The sequence below is a fragment of the Centropristis striata genome, chromosome 14 (assembly GCF_030273125.1).
Source record: "Centropristis striata isolate RG_2023a ecotype Rhode Island chromosome 14, C.striata_1.0, whole genome shotgun sequence".
NCBI lineage: Eukaryota > Metazoa > Chordata > Actinopteri > Perciformes > Serranidae > Centropristis > Centropristis striata.
This window is the reverse complement of record NC_081530.1, coordinates 13,555,889-13,567,037: the sequence shown is the minus strand read 5'-3', so window position 1 is coordinate 13,567,037 and position 11,149 is coordinate 13,555,889.

The window sequence follows — 11,149 nt, the reverse complement described above, 5'->3', positions numbered from 1 at the left end:
GATTTTGGAGATGAAGACTAGATTGGAGATAGGGCGGAGGTTGTTGAAGTTGGGTGGGTCAGCGCCAGGTTTTTTCAGGATTGGGGTAATGGCAGCAGTTTTGAAGGGTGTAGGGACAGTTCCAGTGGTGAGAGAGGAGTGGATGATGGCAGAAATGAGGGGGACCAGAGAAGGGAGGCAGGCTTTAACAAGTTGTGTGGGCAGGGGGTCCAGTTGACAGGTGGATGGCTTGGATGTCCGGATGAGTTCTGAGATTTCTGAGAGAGTGGGGAGCTGGAAGGAGGAGAGTGGGTGTGTGGGTGGGGGAAAGTCAGCTGAGGTGCTGAGGTGAGGCAGTGATCCGAGGTTCTGGTGGATGTCCTTGATTTTATCTGTGAAAAAGGACATAATGGCATTGCAGGAGGAGGTTGTGTATAAGTGAGGGGGGAGAGAGTCCTGGGGTTTGGTGATATTGTTGAGTAGAGAGAACAGTGACTTTGAGTTTCCTTCATTTGTAGTGATTAAACTGGAGTAATAGTGGGTTTTTGTGCTGGCAATGGAGTCCTTATAGTGTAATATGTGGTTATTGTAGATTTCTTTGTGTATGGTGAGACCAGTTTTTCTGTGGAGTCTTTCAAGTTGCCGACCTTTGGATTTCATGAGACGAAGATCGGGGGTGAACCAGGGGGAGGAGACGGTGAAGGAGACAGACCTGTTTTTTAACGGAGCAAGAGAATCAAGAATATTGTGGAGTCCATTGTTATAATGACAAACCAGATCAGCGGGAGTGGACAGATTATGGATGTCAAGGAAGCCGGAGAAGTGAATAATTGAAGTGAGAGTGGCGGGGTTAATATTCTTTATATTCCGGTAAGAAATGAGGCGTGGTGTTTTGGAGATGGAGAGAGTGAGTTTCACTGTAAATGAGAGGAGAAAGTGGTCGGTTATGGGGAGATCATCAGCGGTTATGTCCAGAGGGTCGACACCAGAGACTTTCCAGTTCTCGCGATAAAATATCGCGAGACCTCCTCCCCGACCAGAGCCGCGGGGTTGACAGATGTAAACAAACCCACGAGGAGTGGATTCGTTGAGCTGGGAATAGTCCTGGGGCTGTTGCCACGTCTCAGTTAAACAGAGAAAGTCGAGTTTACGGTCTGTGATGATGTCTTGGATGAGATGTCCCTTGCCTGTCAGTGAGCGGATGTTGAGCAGAGCGAAGTTGAGTGGAGAGCTGTCGCAGCTGGTGGTGGTGCTAGCCGACCGGGCTAGGCAGGCTAACACGCTGTGGTCGACAGCCCGGCTGGTTGAGTGTGGAGGGCGATGAGTCCGGCGTCGGGAACTGGACCAGATGGATTTTATTGCTGTTGAGGTGTTGTGTTGAAAGTTCCGACGGGACCCTCGGTGGATGTATCTCCGGCGGGGGTGGAAGATGATGTCCGGGTGGAGGTGAAGAGTCTCTGGCGTTAGTCCAGGCAGGTGATGGCGCAGCCAGAGCAGGTCAGTGGCCGAGTACTGGATTAGACCCGCCACTGGCAGGTGGACGGGCAGTACAAAGAGCCAGACACAGACAAACAGGATGAATGTCCTACCGGCCCACATTGTGGACGAGGACTCAGGCAGCGTTGACGGCCGGAAAACGCCAGGTGAGGATCACACCGGGACAAGACAGGTGAGCGAATAGTGACAGCTCAGGTAAACGATAGCGCCAGCAAGTCGTAAAAGTATCCCAGAATGAGGGCAATTACACTGTCCGATTAGATCGTAGGACCTTAAAATCAGCCTGGAACGTTAAAAGTTAAAAAGTTACCGGCGAGCAGCGGCAGCTAGTTGCGCCAGCGTTCACTCGTCGGCCACTTATAGCTTTGTTGCCATCATATCTCCAGTATAATTACCTTCATCTTGTCAACCATCCTACCAACCGATGTTCTTTTTTTAACTTCTTAAGTGTCCTTGTTCTATTATGTGTTTTTTTCTATTGTTGTTTTTATTTATGCTACCTAAGTATTTTATTCTATTGTATTTTATTGTACTTGAATACCGAACTGCTGTGACAACCGAATTTCCCTTCGGGGATGAATAAAGTAATCTATCTATCTATCTATCTATCTATCTATCTATCTATCTATCTATCTATCTATCTATCTATCTATCTATCTATCTATCATATTGCGTTGCCGGCGTCGCTGTTTCTTCGCTCGCCATTTTTAAATCTCCCGGCAGACCGGTGTGCGCAAGGCATTATGGGTACTCGGGGCCCACGGAGGATACACACATGCATCCTTGGAATTTGGGCAGAAGAAGGACTCTGTCCTCTGGAGGATCCTGGACATTGGGACAGTCCTTCAGCTGATGTCGATGACGTAGTATCCTTCAAATTCAGCCGTCTGAGGATCCTTCCTTGACATTAGGATACAGCTATAGACTCTGGTTGCACTGACAGCAAATTCACTCTAAAAACTAATTAAAACTAACTGAATTTGAAAACTTCACAACGAATAAAATAAAAATAATGAAAAAAATCCAAAACTATTATAACATTGCTTCCATCTATACAAACAGTCTATGAGTATTAGACTACTATTTCTGAAAGCTATCACATTCTTGTAATATATACTTCATTTACTGCTGAGCATTTTGAAATAATCAGAAAAAGAAAATATACAATGAACCAATGCATACCCCCTTTATTTCATTTTCTGTATGTCATGCCATTAAAATACAACCATGATAGTCATTGCTAACATTTTCATCCCACTGTCCGTTAGCCTATCACACCCTGTCAGTGCACGGAAAACTGTGATATGGTACAGTATTATTTAGTTAAACAGCTCTTTACATCTGCATGGTTGATTCCGTTTTTTTTTTCCTAACCTGCAAAATAAACCTAAATCGACAAATCTACTAAATATTGAGAATCCTAAACTAAGAGAGGCTTATGTGTTCAGAGCAAAGACCAGAGGTGGAGAAAGAAGACGTAAATAAAAAAATAGAATGGTGAGAGAAGTATTCAGGCACTTAGAAATACTCTCGGGTCCTTGGCTACACTGTGCTTCATTACATTGTACATGCATTTAGAGCCTATCCTGATCCTGTCATGAGGAGTATGAGGTCGCCTCTACAAGGCTATGGGGTTTAGCACATTCAAGAACAACTAATTAAAGGGATTTCAAGTATTTCACACAACATCAACGTTCCTATTTACATGTGATTCTATTCTTCTCTAACTACATATTCTCATTGCATATCCCCTAAGACGTCATTTTAACAACCATTATTGTAAAAATTCTGTGACAAACCATTAATACATGAACTGAGAGGGAATTTCACAAGATATCAGCAACATCCAGTATCCAACATGTCACCAATCATGAGCAGGATTTATTTAGGTTATGATTTAAAATAGTTAGCATTGAGCTAACAAATGAGCTTTTTTGTTTTTGTTAAAATCTTCCTTTCTTCTACCTTTACATATCAAATTTAATTGGATTTCACTGCAAAAAAAGCTAAATCTGAGGCAAATGATCTTGCTGCATGGACAGATAATTTCACTTGACAAGATTTCTTAAATTAAGATTGTTAAATCTAGAAATAAGCATGTTGAACGCTTAAAATAAGAAATTAACTCTTAAAACAAGATAAATTAAAGCTGCAAGCAGCGATGAACTGGCCCGAGCAGAGTGACCTGACAATTATTTGTTTCTTACCAAGATAAAAAAAACTTCAGATTTAGAAGTGTTAATTTATCTTGTTTTAAGAGTTATTTCTTATTTTAAGTGTTCAACATGTTTATTTCTAGATTTAACAAAACTTAATTTAAGAAATCTTCTATCCATGCAGCAAGATCATTTCCCTCAGATTTAGTGTTTTTATCTTGTTTTTAGACACACCTTTTTTGCAGTGTTGTATGTTTCATCGACTGTAAGGGAAAGGGTGCCATTTGAGAAAATGATGGCATCAATTTTCTCTTCACCCACTGCCGGGAACATTACTGAACACAGTGTTATTAAAGGGAAATGATGCATGCGCTGGCAGCTTGGCTTGAACAGGGATGGTTCTGTTGATTTGTCATGACTCAGATGATCACATAGTCTGCCATCCCCAACTTTGGGAAATCTGTCCTCCCCTTGAAAGGGCCTGGTACGAATGAAATCGAGTGAAGGCAAACGGTACAATTAACAGTAAAGAGCATTGACTCTGAAGGACTGGAGTAACCACAAAACATCAACAAGAAGAGTCCACTGTAACTGACATTTAGTCTTGTGCTTACTTCTGATCAGTACAGATATACAAAGACTGACTCTGATTGACAACAGCTGATTAAAGACAACAGGAACAAACATAGACTTCACAAAAGGAAGGAAGAAATGTACAGTACAACACAGCAGCAGCCTCTCATAGATGTAAAACGTAGATTCCAAAACATCAAATAAAAAATACGTTCTTTGTCAAAATAAGCATGACTGATTTACTAGCCCTTTCAAGAGCCACATCTCATGGCCTTCATCTTCAGAGGGAATTTGCTCAATTGTAGGAGAGAGACTTCTGTTTTTTTAACGAACTTTGGTCAGATGATAACCAGTCATACATGGGGATAATTCTGCCAAACCTCAGAATACATTCAGGGACATTTTCATAACATTAGTGGGGCAGATAACCAGAAGGATTGTGCATTTTATGATAAAAGTGTCAAATTTCACATTAACAATAGATAATATGTGATAGAAACACAAAGTTTGGTACAGTTATAGCCAAAGACATGGGGAACATGAAGAGATCAAGACTTTTCAATATGAGAAAAATTAGATGTGGAGGCACGACAAATTTCCAATATGGCAGCCATTTTTCAAGATGGCCACCAGTGACAACTGTTAATAGATAGATAATAGATAATAGATTTCACATTAGCAATGGATAATATGTAATACAAGCAACAAAGTTGGTACCGTTAGGGCCAAATACACATAAAAATACAGATATAGACCCTCATAAACTATCAATATGGCGGTCATTTTCCAAATTGGCTGCCAGTGACAACTGCTTTTAGATCAATTTTCATGTTTTTTTGAAAAATGGCCACCATATTGAAAACTCTTGATCTCTCTACATGTTCCCCATTCCTCTGGCTATAATTGTACCAAATTTCATGTTTCTATCACCTATTACCCATTGTTAATGTGAAATTTAATCTCAAAACAGGCGGTCAAATTTTGAAAATTAGTCGTGCTTCCACATCTAATTTTATTCTATATGTCTATGTTTTTAAGGTTAAACAATAAAACACGTAAGGTTAAAGTTGGGGGAATATTGTACATAACCTGGCTCACTACCTAAATGACACACTGCTTCTTCCATTGTCACTGAATGTTGGTGTTGGATGTACTTCATGAGGGACTGAAGCAGCCTATTCCCTACAGTACTGTCTGCTTCTAGGTTGGTATCTGGTGGAACATATATGTCATCCTTGATCTTTCTTCTAAAGCCTACTGACTCTTGGTTAATGATTTTTTATTATTATTCTCTGGGCAACATTTTAAAATGTTATTTCATATTTACTGTTCCATATCACTATACAATCAGGGTAATCACCAAATACAGCTACAGCATATACTGTAGCTTTCCTGCAATGCATACCATTACCCTTTGCTTTCAGCTAACTGTACCAAGTTTGTTAACATTTTACACCATAAATATACTAGAAATCAAATTAAAATGTCCATATAAGCAAACAGGACACTTTGGAGCTAAAATAATGCTTTTACATTTTTATATTGACTGACTTGTTATGGAGGGGATGCTGGAGAAGGCAATGGCTACTTTGGTTGTCTTTCAAATTCTGAAAAAAAAAAAGCTTAAATGGCCAAGAAATCTCTTGGCTAAATCTGGAGAAACCTTCCACATCTAATTTTATTCTATATGTCTATGTTTTTAAGGTTAAACAATAAAACACGTAAGGTTAAAGTTGGGGGAATATTGTACATAACCTGGCTCACTACCTAAATGACACACTGCTTCTTCCATTGTCACTGAATGTTGGTGTTGGATGTACTTCATGAGGGACTGAAGCAGCCTATTCCCTACGGTACTGTCTGCTTCTAGGTTGGTATCTGGTGGAACATATATGTCATCCTTGATCTTTCTTCTAAAGCCTACTGACTCTTGGTTAATGATTTTTATTATTATTCTCTGGGCAACATTTTAAAATGTTATTTCATATTTACTGTTCCATATCACTATACAATCAGGGTAATCACCAAATACAGCTACAGCATATACTGTAGCTTTCCTGCAATGCATACCATTGCCCTTTGCTTTCAGCTAACTGTACCAAGTTTGTTAACATTTTAGACCATAAATATACAAGAAATCAAATTAAAATGTCCATATAAGCAAACAGGACACTTTGGAGCTAAAATAATGCTTTTACATTTTTATATTGACTGACTTGTTATAGAGGGGGATGCTGGAGAAGGCAATGGCTACTTTGGATGGACTTTCAAATTCTGAAAAAAAAAAAGCTTAAATGGCCAAGAAATCTCTTGGCTAAATCTGGAGAAACCTTTTGAATTGCCCTGATGACCTGCAATTATATGTGTGGTCTCGAATTGCAGACAGCAATACTGCCCTACAAAGTCTAACTGCAGTAACTACACAAAGGGTAAAACTGAGGAAAAACTGCTTCAAAGTGTTTTAACATTTTTTAACTGGCCAGCCAAATGGGTTATAGGTAGATAAATGATATGACACTTATTTCTAAATGTATTGATGTCATTTTTATGCAAAAAAAAACATGACGATTTATTTGACCTTTGACCCCAAAAATTTAGTTACTGCATTGCTGTAAAAGGTTCTAATAGTAATGTTGTTGTCTTCTTTGAGCTTTTACATTTTTTTTTCAGTGAATAAACATTTTCAAATTGATTTTTGTTTTTGTTTAACAACTCTATTCGAAGATGTGCATATTTTAGACTTAATATCATAAAGTAATGTTATGTTTTAATCTTAATAACATTTTATCTCACTTTTTTACTTCATCACTATCTATATAATAATTTCCTTATCAAATAAACTTATTTCTATTCTTTTTATGTTTAAATTAGTATATATATCCAAAGCAGATTGTGGTAAGTGCAATTACTATCTAAAACTTTGTCAAAAGATAAAACAGGCATAAAGCAGTTCATTTTTAGTTATAACTCAGTTTTGATCAAAAATGTAGTTACTGCAGTTAGGCTTTGTAGGGCAGAATAGTGTCTCTTATTTTTCGTTGGGAGTGTTTTTCACTGCTGCATCTGGTTGGAACTGTCAGGCTGTTTCACTTCTGATCACACTGTTGGGTCTAGTCAGAAGTGCGCTTTCTTGCACTTGTGTCGGCACACCCCGACATCTGTTGGCTATGATTACAACTGGGTGTTCGCTTGTACGTCACTGCAGCAAGGTGAGAAGTTAAACAACTGGAGGTCATAACAAGATATTCAAGGGGTGTCAAGTTACTTGTCAAGTTCTTTAAACAAACTCAAGTTTTTGCTGTTCAGCTGTGATTCGGAATGATGTGATTCATTTTGAGATGAATGACAGCAGAAAGTTTTCAGTGTAACTATAAAGAGAAATAAACTGATAAATTGCTACACATAGCCCCATAAATCATAGTCATATAACATGTACTGTTCTGGTTCCAACACAAGGACACATATGTTTTCAAATTGAAGATTTCTGCATTTTGTGAGCATATTTTGTGGAATTTAAGTATTCCAAAATAAGATTAAACACAGGCAAAGATTTAAAACATGCAGCGCTGTATGGATGCTTTTAGTGGGATTCGGTCCATGGGTATATTTTAACTAATCACATAGTGTAACATATTCTACGTTTGATAAATGTAACATTCATTTTATAACATTTATGAGGTTTAGTTAAAAATATATCATTGCAAGGCAGATAAATCAATCTAATATAAATAAACATTAATCTTGGTATGCAGCAAAATCAAAGAATTTCTTATACATAATTTACATAGAACCACTAAAATATTTCTATCATGTTAATGTCCAATTCTGCTGGATTGTTGTTTGATGTTTTACACGCCACGACAACCTTTGTCCCATAATGACCTTAATGTATTGATGGATAGAGATGACTCACTGTATGACAGGTTGTTGTTGCCATCATGACAAAAGTATTTGCTTGCTTTATAGTATCATGTTATAGTGACATATTTTAGTTTTTAATACAAACCAACTTATTAAGTTTTAATAGGAAACGTTTTTTGTCAGGACAATGTAGCACTTTATCAAGAAACTTTGTCATTATTACAAACTATTGGATAGGTTTGATTTCATATTATGATAAAAAAAAAAGGTTCTACTATTTCTAAAAAAATCAGCATTGGGCCTTTAAACTTGTAGTAAATTATTTATTTCTATCTTTACTACAACGAGTAGTAACAAGTCTGTGTTCTACTGCATTATCTTGTGGGTGTGTAAATTCTAGCATCTTTTTATGAGAATGATCTCTTATTAAAAACAGCTATGTTGTTTTTTTCTTACTTGAAAATGAAGAGGAGTTAGTGGACTTCTTTCAGCCCTCACTACTGTATACAGCCTTCCTCATGAACTTCATACAGCCCTAACAACGTCCACCAAGAAGGTATAGCAGCTTATAGAATGTTCCCTTAGAGGAAAATGTGGGGTAAATAACTGTCTCATATATATGAAGGGCAGGCCACAATTCATTCTTCCCTCTCACATATACAAAAATACCTCTCACATGCACAATTTTACCTCTCACATTCACAATTTTCCCTTTCACATTCACAATTTTAGCTCTCACATGCACAATTTTACCTCTCACATACACAATTTTACCTCTCACATACAAAATCTTACCCCTCACATTCACAATTTTTCCTCTCACATTCACAATTAAACATTCACAAATAATGTGTGTATGTAATATTGTGAATGTGAGAGGTAAAATTGTGTATGTGAGAGGGAAGAATGAATTATGGCATATACGGCCCCTCATACCATTACTTACTATTGATTGTGAATCTTATTTGCTGTGAGTGTATAGTAATAACTGAAGGTGACTCAGATGAGCATATTAATTGTTTCTTCAAGCTGGGGTTTGGTACTGTTAGTACAGTAAATAATGTCATGGTTGGTTGTGTATCTATACTTATTTAAATGTGTAACAATGAATGAATATAGGCATGTGGATTTGATCGTGTCTTTTTCTCAAGACATTACATAGAAGTGGTTTTAATTAGATGAGCTGGCATGTTGTTTCTTGTTTTAATTAAATAAACTGGCATTGTGTAACAAAAACTGTTTCTGGATATGACAGGATAAAGTGATGTCACAAAAGTAAAAATTTCTTGTTAAAACTGAATAATTTGGGATGTAGTAACAATAAAAACTATGTAATTTTTCCGTATAACGAAAGCTGATTTTTTTTTGGTGATGATGGCAGCAATAGGCTGTTGTAATTCTTCTCAGTCAGGAGCCACCAGCTTGCCATGTAATTTCAGCTAAAAAGACTTATTCCTAAGCCTATTCACAAATCGGGGGTTTGGGATAACATTTGGGATAACAATGCAGTTATTGAATTACAATTCATGGGCTTAACTTACATTTGTCTTCACAGAGTGTATTATTTTTTAATAACTGCACACCATGGCCACTTGCTACAATTAAAATGTAATTATTGTTTCTTCAAATGTGGGGCAGTACATTCAGTGAACTCCAACAAAGAGGCCATAGAAGCATTGCTTCAGAGAAGTGTGGTTATCTAAATATAATGCACATGCTCTGAGCAATTAGGAACCTATGGACGCCCATTCCCACCGCCAAAATAAAAGGCATATATGAAATGTAATGACGAAACTACATGGTGGATTTATGAGATAGTAAGTCATCATTCTGAAATACTGTAATTATTTAACTAAACCCCGCCATTTTGTAGTATGTAGTAGCTGTGTATTTCTTGTCACACTTACAGGGAAAAAAGTACCAGTCATTCATTAACAGCCAAGCACAAAAAAATAGTGTTTTCACCAAGGTTATTATAGTTAACAAAGACTAACGAATTAACGAAAACTAGAATTGAAAAAACATTTTCGTTAACTGAAATTTTTTTTAAAAAGAGAGTCTTTTAAAAAACGATAACTAACTGAAACTGTATTATGTGGTTACAAAACTAACTAAAATTATAGTGAAAATGTCCTTAGTTTTTATCTTGTCAACTTTTTTCATACGTAATCCTTTTTGGTTGATATAAAATCTATTTCATCTATTTGGTTTTATGATTTGATAAACTTATTGGGGCTGAGATGGATCAGACAAAGGAAATAAAGGAAACATTTATTGTGACTTTTTTGAATCTGGCACCCAACAAATCTGGCACCCCATTACAAAAAAACTAAAACGAACACTAAAACTAATAAAAACTGAACTAAAACTAAGCATTTTCCCAAAAAATAAAAACTAATTAAAACTAACTGAATTTGAAAAAAAAAATCACAATGAAATTAAACTAAAACTAGCATCTTACGTAGTGACAAGATGGGTCATGTGGTTACAACCCTGATTACAAAAAAACTGGGATGCTGTGTAAAACATCCATAACAGAATGCATCACATTCAGAATTCAGTGAGTTTGAATATAACATGTGTGTGTGTTTTCAGATTAATATATGTAAAAAATAATTATCAAATTAATTGTTTTATGTATGTTTCAGACGACATCCTAACTTTTTTCAACAGGGGTTGTATACTGTCAGTACAGAAGCAGGTTCATGAGGAGCAATGTAACGATCCACTCTCAGCAGTTGTAATAACAGCTGCTTTCCTTTTAAAAAAAAAAAACCTAGATAGCTTGTGTGAATTTTCTTGCCAAAACTGTATTGCTGAACCGTGGTGGTGAGACCACTGGTTCGAAGCTAATTTACCTTTTTACTTGTAATGGTAATGTTGCAGGTAACACTGACCAAGCTAGTTAAAGCTAGCTACAATTCTGACTTACTATCTCTTAGTTTTGAGGCTTTCAAAGTAAGTTTAGTAATAATTTAGTCATTATTTGACACACCAAGAAATCTAGAAAGTAAACATTTTAGGATTTCATAACTTTCATTTTTTTTTTTTAATCATTCCTGACATTCCTGATTCCTTTCATT